Consider the following 12,549-nt stretch of genomic DNA (forward strand, 5'->3'; position numbering starts at 1 on the left):
GAAAACGAAAAGCACATCAAAGCAATTCTGGGTCCAAAAATAAAGCTGGACGTATTTTCATGCTAGCTCGAGCTGCATTTGTTTTGGTAGCGTGGTGGGCCACCCACAGGCTGCTGGGGAGATGGGGGTGTGTGCTCTGTGTGCTCACCCGGTATGTTTGCCATCCTAATCAGGGCGAGCCAGTGGCTGCTGCCTTTATTAAACCCAGTCTGGGGTGCCCTCATGCTGAGAACACTCACACACACGTTCACATGAACACACACTCCCTCCTCAAGGCTACATGTCTGGAGCTCTACCTGTATGGGGGGTGGCGAGCACACACACACACACACACACACACACACACACCACTCGCCATAAGGGTTTATATGGGACCCCTACTGCTGCATATCAATGAGTGGCGGTGCTCTTTTTCAATGCTGATTTTACCGCTCTCTCCTTCACCTGTGGGGTAACGGCTAGCTGTGGCCTGTTGTGATACACAGCCGGCTCTTATCATTGAACCACAGGTGTGAATTTAGAAGTTAAATACTAGGGCTCTATCGATACACATATTCGTATAGAAAATTTTCGGCTGTTTCGGTACAGTCCACATCTGTACCAAACAAATACAGCATTGTTTTAACCACTGCACAAGTGGAACTTAATTGGAAACTTCCAGTTTTATGTATTGTTACTTTTGTTTAGAAACAATGTCTTATCTTTCAAATTATGTCAGTCTTTTTTCGTTTGGTTGCTCTTTGATGTGGCGTGACAGATCGCTGTATAAACGCTTAAGTTCAAATGGCATCCCTTCCTCTGTACTAGTGTTTTTAATATGAAATAAACATGAACATCTCATGCCTCACGTAATCGCTCAATCAGTGTTTCAACCATGGACAGATGCCAATAAGCCTGTGACATGCTATGTAGTTGCTAAGGTGTTCAGATTGGTTTGTGTTGCAATATAGCTGCTACGTTGTTCCTGGTAGGGTATTAGAATGTGGTTGCCAGGGTGTTATCATACAGATGCTATGGTTCTCAGTATTTTTGTGGTTGTTAGGGTATTTTGTGTGGTTTCTAGGGCACTGCAACTGTATGCATTTCTTGGCTGGCCTAAATGTGTTTGTAAAATTTCATGTGGTTGGTTTTGGTGTTTTTATAGCACTGCTATACTGATCTGGGTGGTTGAAAGGACATTGCTACTGTATGCAGTTGCTAGGCTGGTCAGGGTGTTTTTAAGCTCAATGCTATGTGGTTGCTAAGGTGATCTGGGTGGTTGCTAAGTCTCTATAAAATAATGTTCAAAAGAAACAGAGATTTGAGCAGCCCTGAGCAATAATATTGACTTAGCAAGCACCGCTAACGAGTATTAGATTCATTGACATCCTGCTAACATGAACACACACGTTCTGACATCTTCAGACAGTCAGTCTGTGAAGTTCAGAACACTCTGCACCCTGGAGACACAAGACAGGATGAAACGGAATGAAGCTCAAAATCTACAGTTTTAAATTGAGGAACAAAATCTTACTCAGATATAAATGAGCCCTCAGAGATTTCCTTTGAGTACTACTTACCAAAACCTGCCAGTAACAGTCTCAAATATACATCCTTGTGATCAGGACGACTCGCTCTCAGGATGAATCTATGGCTTAGATAAGACGACGACTTCTGCTATAGAAACCATTACTAAGAGAGAGAGTCGTTAAGATGTTGGGCACCAAATGACTGCGAAAGCTTCCCTACAGCGAATGTAAACAGAATTTATGGTGCATTACAGCGGCTGGGGAGTACTGGCTCAACATTTCCTCTCTGGCTGCCAAATTAAAAGCATTCCTGTTGGGACTGATATGCGCTGCTACTACTGCTGGGTCTACTAAAGCTGTTCTTGAACTCTTTCCTTTTCCTTTTCTTCTTTTCTGTTTGGTATTCCATCTTTTTCCCTCTCTCTCTCTCTCTCTTACGTCGGTCCAAGACACTCCTGATCCACTGGAGCTCAATGAAGACAGCATGACTGTGCACCATGAGTCCGAAATCCAGTATCAATGCAAATCCACTCAGCACCCGCCAATCTGAGTCATGGCGAGAAGGGAAAAACACATATAAACCCATTCAGACATTTCAATACCTTAATACAGGCACACCTTCGGGGTTCTGAATGCTATACATAAACACAATTACATCAAAAGACAGAGTCTGAGAGGCGCAAAACATCAGGATACAATTTTGTACACACAAACCCCCTTTGTCTAAATTTGAAGGATTTATTATGGATTATAATGGATACAAATTACAAATATATTGGCTACATTGGATTTGCTTGTAGTAAGAGTCTAATTTATTTAATTTTGATATTATAATAAATCAGAGATTTGCCTTAAGAATGAAGGATTGAAAAACATTTTAAAAGCTTGACTTTGCTAGGTTTCTCATCAAACACTTCCCATCTGAGTTTCCTTTCCATTTCACTCTTATCATTGTGGAATAGTACTGAATAGTACTGAATAGTACTGAATTTTACACCCTCAGGAACTACTTTGGATACATATTACAATTTCATCTCCTGGATGCAGGATTTTATTGGACCTCATTTTGGATATGTCGCAAGTACCCCACAGGAAAGAGACCCCCTGCCATGTTTCTAATAAGAAGAGAAGGTCTCAGATGCTTTAAAAGAGAGTGCAGTAACTCGTTAAGATAATTACTGTATTCCACTGTTAATAATTAAGCAATGCACGCCAGAGCATAGACTCCACAACTCAAACTTGCAATACTGGCAATTAGAGAAACGAGAGGTACAGAAATAAACACCAACCAGCCAAATTGAATCGAAACAATAGATGAGGATAAACTATAAACAAACAGATACACAGAAAAATCTGCTCTGTAAATACCCACAATAGTTTTGGAGGTGAGATACCATGTTGCTCTTTACTCTACATAACAAATGCAGAACAAATCTACTGTAAAAAAAATATATGCCACTAATGTTTAAGGTTGGAAAGATATTTTAATGCTCACCAAGGATGCATTTATGCTGTATGATCAAGAAAAACAGGAGTGAAAAACAGTCATGTTGTGAAATATTACAATTTAAAATACAAGACAGCAAAGGTGAATTTTAGTGAATTTTAGTATTCAGTGTCACATGATCCTTCAGAAATCATTCTAATATGCATTTTCAAGAATTGAACAATCATTATTATCAATAGTGAAGATACAGTTGTGGCCAAAAGTTTTGAGAATTACATAAATATTGGAAATTGGAAAAGTTGCTGCTTAAGTTTTTATAATAGCAATTTGCCTATACTCCAGAATGTTATGAAGAGTGATCAGATGAATTGCATAGTCCTTCTTTGCCATAAAAATTAACTTAATCCCAAAAAAACCTTTCCATTGCATTTCATTGCTGTCATTAAAGGACCTGCTGAGATCATTTCAGTAATCGTCTTGTTAACTCAGGTGAGAATGTTGACGAGCACAAGGCTGGAGATCATTATGTCAGGCTGATTGGGTTAGAATGGCAGACTTGACATGTTAAAAGGAGGGTGATGCTTGAAATCATTGTTCTTCCATTGTTAACCATGGTGACTGGCAAAGAAACGCGTGCAGCCATCATTGCGTTGCATAAAAATGGCTTCACAGGCAAGGATATTGTGGCTACTACGATTGCACCTAAATCAACAATTTATAGGATCATCAAGAACTTCAAGGAAAGAGGTTCAATTCTTGTAAAGAAGGCTTCAGGGCGTCCAAGAAAGTCCAGCAAGCGCCAGGATCGTCTCCTAAAGAGGATTCAGCTGCGGGATCAGAGTGCCACCAGTGCAGAGCTTGCTCAGGAATGGCAGCAGGCAGGTGTGAGCGCATCTGCACGCACAGTGAGGCGAAGACTTTTGGAAGATGGCCTGGTGTCAAGAAGGGCAGCAAAGAAGCCACTTCTCTCCAAAAAAAACATCAGGGACAGATTGATCTTCTGCAGAAAGTATAGTGAATGGACTGCTGAGGACTGGGGCAAAGTCATATTCTCCGATGAAGCCCCTTTCCGATTGTTTGGGGCATCTGGAAAAAGGCTTGTCCGGAGAAGAAAAGGTGAGCGCTACCATCAGTCCTGTGTCATGCCAACAGTAAAGCATCCTGACACCATTCATGTGTGGGGTTGCTTCTCATACAAGGGAGTGGGCTCACTCACAATTCTGCCCAAAAACACAGCCATGAACAAAGAATGGTACCAAAACACCCTCCAACAGCAACTTCTTCCAACAATCCAACAACAGTTTTGTGAAGAACAATGCATTTTCCAGCACGATGGAGCACCGTGCCATAAGGCAAAAGTGATAACTAAGTGGCTCGGGGACCAGAATGTTGAAATTTTGGGTCCATGGCCTGGAAACTCCCCAGATCTTAATCCCATTGAGAACTTGTGGTCAATCCTCAAGAGGCGGGTGGACAAACAAAAACCCACTAATTCTGACAAACTCCAAGAAGTGATTATGAAAGAATGGGTTGCTATCAGTCAGGATTTGGCCCAGAAGTTGATTGAGAGCATGCCCAGTCGAATTGCAGAGGTCCTGAAAAAGAAGGGCCAACACTGCAAATACTGACTCTTTGCATAAATGTCATGTAATTGTCGATAAAAGCCTTTGAAACGTATGAAGTGCTTGTAATTATATTTCAGTACATCACAGACACAACTGAAACAAAGATCTAAAAGCAGTTTAGCAGCAAACTTTTTGAAAACTAATATTTATGTAATTCTCAAAACTTTTGGCCACGACTATAGATGTGTAGTAGACAGTATAATAGAAAGAAAAAACTAAACAAATTATTATGTAAATGTTATAATGTAAAATCATTTATTGCCAATTCTGATCAATTTAATGCATTTAATGAAATTCTAAAAAAAATAAAATAAATAAAAATAAAAATCGACCCCAAACTTTTTAATAGAAGTCTATAATGCAAAGTCAGCTTCATGCTCTCCAATTATTTTGCTAAGAAATATTAATATATAAACAGTTTTGTCACCCTTTTTTCTTGTTTCTATAATAGACTCAAAATGTACATGGTTGCTTGGCCAATATAACACTGACTCTGCAATCATGAGAAATTCTAATGCATATTTTTGCATATATTATGAACTAAATAAATACTTATTATTTAAGTAGAAACACTTACATTTAATAAACAATACATTTCTGTTTTATACACAATACACTTAAATGACATTAATTTGCATTATTGAATCTTTCGCTTTAACTGCATTAGACACCTGACAGCACGAGATGTCACATCTAACACAATCCTCCATGGGTTCTACCTCACCTGTGTGTGTTTGGATGAGAATCAGAACAAGTTATGAGTGAAGGCTCTCTGCTGCGCCTTTGAATATTTAGAACACTTAAGATGTGTCATGTAGGATGAAACCAGAAATCTCTGTGTGTGTGTGTGTGTCATGAGAGAGAGAGAGAGAGAAGGTGGTGAGTTATATAAGCCGAGTGAGAAGCCGAGTCTGTGCTTGAGTATATGTGACTAGGAATGAGGGGGAAGTAGGAGCAGACACTCTGTGTGTGTGTGTGTGTCTGTGTGTGTGTGTGTGTAGAATGAGTCTAGGCTTTTTTTTCACACCGCCTGCAGGCCGCCTCCGGCTGGCTACTCACATCAAAGGCAGCTTTCTCTCTCTGAGGAGCTGAGAGACTGAGCCCCAGGCCAGCCCAGGCCTTCACAGACCTGCCTCAGGGGTTAGCGTGAATCCACGGGCCTCTGCCATGCCGCCGCGAGACACCGCTAATCATAGCCAGCACTGCAGCCGGTTGAACGAGCGCTCGCGGCTGCATTCAGACAGGAACCGACGATGCTTCGATATGCATGCGGCTCGCAAACAGCCGTGCTGTAATCAGCCGGGGAGGGGAGGTTTGGGAATGAGGCTTTAAGTATTTAAAGTGTAAGTCTGCCATGTATTATTTACTTCATGAATAAACAAGGAAATATGACTTATGCAGGCATGTTGCTATCCAAATCAAGCTTCTAGTCTGTATGCTTGCATTTAGATCAATATGAGGGTTTGAAATAACTATAAAACTGCATTATTTATTTCTAATGGAACAATGGTGTACAGGTACCTACCGGTACATAATATTCACTGGGAAAATATGAAGGAACACAAAACTTTCATACTTTGGCATATATATATACATATATGCTCTACTGTTTCAAAATTATTATTATTTTTAATAATTTTACTTTCCATTCACCAATTAATCCTGCATGTAAAAATACATATATATAAAATGTTAAGCAATACAATTCTTTTCAACACTGATAATAGTAAAAAGAAAAAAAAAATCAGCATATTAAAATGATATCTGAAAGTTTCATGTGACACAGAAGAGAAATGAGTGCTGAAAATTGAGCTTAATATATTTCAAAATACATTAAAAATTGTAACACTATTTCATAATATTACTGCTTTTCCTGTATTTTTGGAGACTTGGAGAGCACAAGATAATTCTTTCAAACATTAAACACTAAAAAAACAAAATCTTACAGAGACCGTAAACTTTTGAATGGCAATGCATATTTGTTTATGCATTTTTACTTTTCCAGGAAGCAACAACCAGAACACCTTAGCAACCACACAGCATCCTTGCATAATTTTTAGCATTTGTAAGCACTGCACACATTTTCTTCAGAGTAAGTACAAATCTAGATTTACTTATAAATGATGTCCTTAATAAGAAGCTTTATTAGTGCATATTACTCACCTGTAAACGGCACGTTTGTCTGACTCCAGTTGGGCTTGGGGGTCAAGGGTCACGCTGACCTGTGTGGCCCCTGCTGCTGAGGCTGCAGAGAGGTGGACATGCTGGGCCTTTGAGTTTTGCTGCGTAGTGCCTGTCATCTGAAGAAATACAAAATAACTGTAGATCTGCTATAGGTCTAGACCACATTACACAAAAATATTTAAATACACTACTTTAACAATACTTTTTTTGTCCATTTTGTGCAGTAGCTTGATTTATCCATCTACTAGAATTAATTGCTTATATATTAAATATCAATATAGTATTCACGGATAATCCAATGATTCAAATAATCTAGAAAATAAAGGTACTTTATCATAATCATTTGTGAAGATTTTTTTTGCTTTATTTGAAACTTGATGGACAATAGCCAAAATAATAAGAACCAGGCATCGACCGAAACGTGTTTTTCAGAACCAATGCTTATACAGATTACTACAGATCAAGTCGAGCAATAACTGATATTCTGACCGCTGTATTTGTCTGGTGTAAAAATGAAAATTATTGTCTAACAATTATTGTATTGGCAAAGCGGTGAAAATGAGCGAAACCGATGTCCATAAAAATGCTTAATATCGGTGCCGATAAATCGGTCAGCCCCTAATAAGAACATTACACTAGTTTCGTAGGAAAGTTATGATTTCAAATTCAACTGAACTTTTTTACATTTCTTGGCAATCATAAAAAATATTTCCTTATATGTTTAATGGATGACTGGAAAAAAACTAACATAGGTTTGCTAGATCATTAGAGTGAGTAAATGAAGATCATTTTCCTATTTAAAACTATAACACTATTATTTTCAGATCAGAGTTAAAGTTGAACACCAATGAGACTGGCTCTTTTTTTAATCAAATGAATTGTGTCCTTTCCAGAATAAAAAAATTATAATAATTAAATTTTAAAACAGCTAATAATTGCTAACAGATAACTGAAGCTAAAAAATGTTTGGAGACAGTGCAACCCATCCTGCTTTTAACCCTCTGCACAAGTGGGCCAAAGATGCAGTTCAAGATCATCTTGCTCAAGTGCACGTTATGGATGGCTCACAGCCAGGCACTGTCGTCTTATCAGATTTTGTTTATTAACACTTCACTTTTGTGTTCTTTAATGGGTTACAATGCTTTTTTTAAAGAGCTATAAAAGCGGATATGTGTGCATAGTAATCTGGTTTGTTATCTTTTCAGCGACAGAGGGAAAACGCCACACGTCCAGATAAAGTTCTAGAAAAACTTGAGACAAAAGCTAGCAAGGAAACGTTATTTTTGTCCCCCAGCACACATATTCAGGAAAGCTCTTCCACTGCCTCTGACAATGCAAGACAATGCAGCATATGGTCTCATTATCTGGAATCTAAATCGAGGCACTCGACCCCTAAAATTTTACGTAGGTCACCTTCTGCAGGAAAATGTTCCACCTGGTCATCAAATAAAACTCCAGCAGGCGAGGTGGACAGAGGTCTCACCCTTTAGCAATCGAAACACTGTCAAGATGAACAAATACCCTGTTTAGGATGCATTGGTGGGAGAGAGTACAACTTGTCTGTTGTCTATGCTTCCCTGTCTCTCCTGCCCTGTTTTTCTCTCTTGAGATGCTGCTTTGAAAGCAAGCCCCCTCCTGTCTCCCTCCCCAGAACAAAAATGGTTTAAGGGAGGAAGCTGGAAGTCTTAATCCCAGCCTCAAATAGGAAATAAATTAGCTTCTTCACACTTAACTAACTCTCATTTGCATGTCTCCACCAGCGCGCTGTTCTTCTCCCCAGCCTCTAATCCTCAGGGCGGAGGGAGACAGCAGCCGGACAGGGAGAGGGGGCTCTGGGACAAAAAAACGCTGCTCAGTGCCCCTCTGATTAACTCAGGACAAACACTATGAAGATATGACATTGTACAGAACTACAGATGTACCTTTCTGACACCCACAATTTGAGACAAAGCTACAGTATACTGTAATAACACTGCTGAAAAAAAAAAAACTTAAACAGCATAATTCTTTTTCTTTTTCTTATTTATTTGTTATTCAACTACTGAGGTAAGTGAATGTATTTGAATCTTTCTAATGAACAGTAATATTACATAAAAATCAGTATTATAATCAATAATAAAAAAAAACTGTTTGTTAACTGACCTGTTGACTGTCCTGGTACGATGGTGGAGGGACACTCTGTGTGGCCATCATGGTCAATGCTGGTGCTGGGGACACATGTTGCATCATGGGATAGCTTCACATGGAGATCCTGACAGAAACAGAACAGTTCCACGAAAGATTATTTACAGTCCTGTTTGACGACCACATTCATATCTACTGGCCTACCTACCAGAAGGAAAATTTTATAGCAGATTGTATAATTTTAATTGATAACACTGGTGTTCTTCAATGAAACAATTCCACGATACACCACTAGGTGCTGCTGTGCTTAAACTCACGAAACAAAAACTTTCATACAATGTTGTAGTTAAAATAAAATAAAATAAATTATGTGTTTTCAATGATCAAGTTCGGGGTACCAAGGCAATTTGTAATTTGTAGTCCTATATATTACAAACTTTAAGGCAAAAATGTTTAAATAGGCTATAAAATACCCAGAGTGTCCATTTAATGCAATTCTGTATACAAAAGTTCATACATAACATTGGAATTGACAAATAATGTCACTAAATCCAATAAATTAGTAACAAGTTCTAGCAAGACAATCTAACACATTGCCAACAACCCAGTAAAAACTGTTAGCAGTACTTCTGTCCACAAAACCAAATAAGCACCTTGAGGTGCAGGTACATGATGAGTTAATGTTTTCTAAGGTAAACATGACAACCCCAGCAGGCCAATCAGGGGCTCATTAGTTCTGTTGTCAGAAGAGTAACTGACACTGGGCAAGGGAAGGGTGGACTCCAGAGACGGTGCACTGTGGGAAACCCTGACTATAGATAATTGGCCCCATGTTACTGCACATGGACCCCTGAACCCCATTTCTAAGTGAAGCTTTATCAAGTACAAATGTTATTTATTATTTGCTCACATTTTGAAATGTCATAAAATTTGCAAAAAATATTTCAAAGAAAGGTTTTCTTGTTTCAAATCTTAAATACATAAATGCATTTCAAGTTATATATATATATATATATATATATATATGATCTTACCAAGTCTATTACCATTAACATCTTTGAATGTTTGGATATTGTCTCTCCCATATTGATTTTCCAATGAGTCTGAGTGCATGCAAAATACGATTTAGTGCCAACCAAACACAAGAAGAGAGCTGTAAGCATATAAAACTATATTCAACTTGCTTTTTTAAAATTTTCATTACAGCCCCTTATTGAAATCATATTAAAATCATCATCATCAAGATCATTTCAGACAGTTTGACCCCCAAAAACACAGTTTTCAGTCCACCATTGAGCTCCAGGCTTTTAGTAGCAGCCCACATATGTAAGAAGCAGAAGCTAACAATCTTTAAAGAATACTAAAAATACATAAGCAATCATATACAATTACTCTGAAAGAACAGTACAATCACATCTGCCGAGTTAATGTGGGTGGGACCTCTGCTCTGCTCGGTAATTACACAAGACATAAATCACTCATTTAAAACGTGACCTATAAAGTTTTTTCTGTGCTTTAGTAGTAGTAATTTTCTCTCTTGAGAACAGCTTGTTAGCTCAGTCTATATCTTAACAGCTTGGAATCAGGCATAGAATCATGTTTAAGCACATTTTCCAATTGTTTGCATCAATCAAAGTTGGCAGCAATAATTCTGTGGACAGCAGAACAAAAGAATTATCGAGAGGATTGTGGGAAAATCAAGGAGACACAGAGCAAAATCCAGATCAGAAGCCAAGTCTCTCAGACAGCGGACAGGATGTAACCTTCCTCAGACAGCAGACAGACAACAGTTCGAGCGGGAAAACAGGAAAGATCTTTTTTTCCCCTCGCAGCTCATCTTCAGGTTGGCAGGAGTGTGTGGAAAATGATTGAAGGGGCCAAGACAAACCAAACAGCTATTTTAAGGAGATCTCGCACACACAGTTTTGGGTTATCATGATCATAAACACCATCAGCACCTCTACATGTTTCATGTTGGACTTCGTGGAAATGTGAAGAATTTTCCAAGCACAAATTAGATTCTGGCTTGGCGTTGCATATTTTATGAAGCTCGTCCAAATCATACAAATTGAGAGCGTTGTGTGTGTGTGATGTGTATACTGATTACACACAACGTCTGTGTTCTCATTCCAAGAGCTATCAGCCGAAAGGCATCTTTGCTGTTATCTCGCCTCATTTTAATTGCAAATTTTGTGAGCGAGTTGGTAATTAAATGGAAAATTGCACATTAATTAATGAGACTAAAGATAAAGCAATTCCAATTATTGTGTGGTATTTTAAGGGGGCCTCTCAAGTCTCGGTCCCTGGAGTGGCGTGGTACCCACAGCAGCATCATAATAATAATGCATACACACCGTGTACACTGGGTAACAGCTCTATTCACAAACCTGTGTTTACAGACATGGACACACACACACACACATACTTTATAATAAGCAAAGAAACCTCCAAAGTCTCGGCGGGTGAAAGTTGTGCACTTGATTAAGCCTTCCGGCTTGCTCTTTTAAAACACATCATCACACCTTCTGACTTAACATACCAGGTATTGATTTTAAAGCATTGGTCAATGCAAACACATCGATCCGTTCATTGGTATACAGTCAGAAATTCTTTCTCTGTCATGCACTCGTTGGCCTAAACAGCTATGTTAGGACATGCACTTTTACAGTAAGAAAGGAAAGTAATAAGAAAGGAATGAAACCTTTGTATACGATATCAGGATGTCACTGGGAAAAAAACTTGGGAAGCAACACGATTTTAAGTCAAAAATGGCAATCAATTAATCAATCAATCAATTAAATATTGATATAGGAAAAACAGTCACATTGCAAGACAAGTAAACAAACATCTAATGACTAGATTAAGATATTAAAGTAAACTATAGGTCAAATTTGAAGTCAATTGCAAAACAAGTTTATGCATTTAACTACAATACAAAATGGGTTGGTAGAATTTTAGATTTTTTTTTAAATGACTATTTTCTAATTTTAAATGTAAATGTATTTTAAAATGTGAAACTTCAGTCTCCAGTGTCACATGATCCTTCAGAAATCATTCTAATATGGTAAGTCGGTGCTCAAGAAACATTATCAATGCTAAAAACAACAGTGCTGCTTAATAATTTTGTGGTCACACTTTTTTTTTTAGGATTATTTCATGAATAGAAAATTCAAAAGAACAGCATGCAATTTTAATTGTCATTTTTGATCATTTTAATGCATCCTCACTGAATACAAGTATACATTTCCCTCTTGCATATATGTAATTGCATTTAAGGTTAAAAAAAAACAGTAGCTATAGCTCCTTTGGGTATCAGTGTACTCATAAATCTGAATTTTTTCCCATTAAATAATACATTAACGGTTGTTACAGCCTAAACAGTATTGCACTGCCCCCCCCCCAAAAAAAACAGTGTAAATCACTTTAAATCATTAAAGTGTATCGCTTTAATCACAGAATGTGAAATTATTACATTTTTTTAAAAATGAAACATATTTTCAGAAGTGCATGAATACTAAAAAAGATTCAAGAAAATTTGCTTTTAATATAACAATATTCTTCATAAAACAGTAAATAAATAGAACAAACTTAATTGCCAAATAGTAAATAGTATAAAGTTATTTAATTACAGTGTTTCATGAGAAACAGTAATAGATTCAAC

At 37.8% G+C, this 12,549-nt stretch overlaps 1 pseudogene; it reads right to left on the reverse strand.

Annotated features, from left to right (window-relative positions):
- The window catches only part of LOC132127684 (uncharacterized), a 90,204-nt pseudogene that overhangs the window by 20,325 nt on the left and 57,330 nt on the right, over positions 1–12,549 (reverse strand).

Source organism: Carassius carassius, chromosome 45 (genome assembly GCF_963082965.1).
Source record: "Carassius carassius chromosome 45, fCarCar2.1, whole genome shotgun sequence".
NCBI lineage: Eukaryota > Metazoa > Chordata > Actinopteri > Cypriniformes > Cyprinidae > Carassius > Carassius carassius.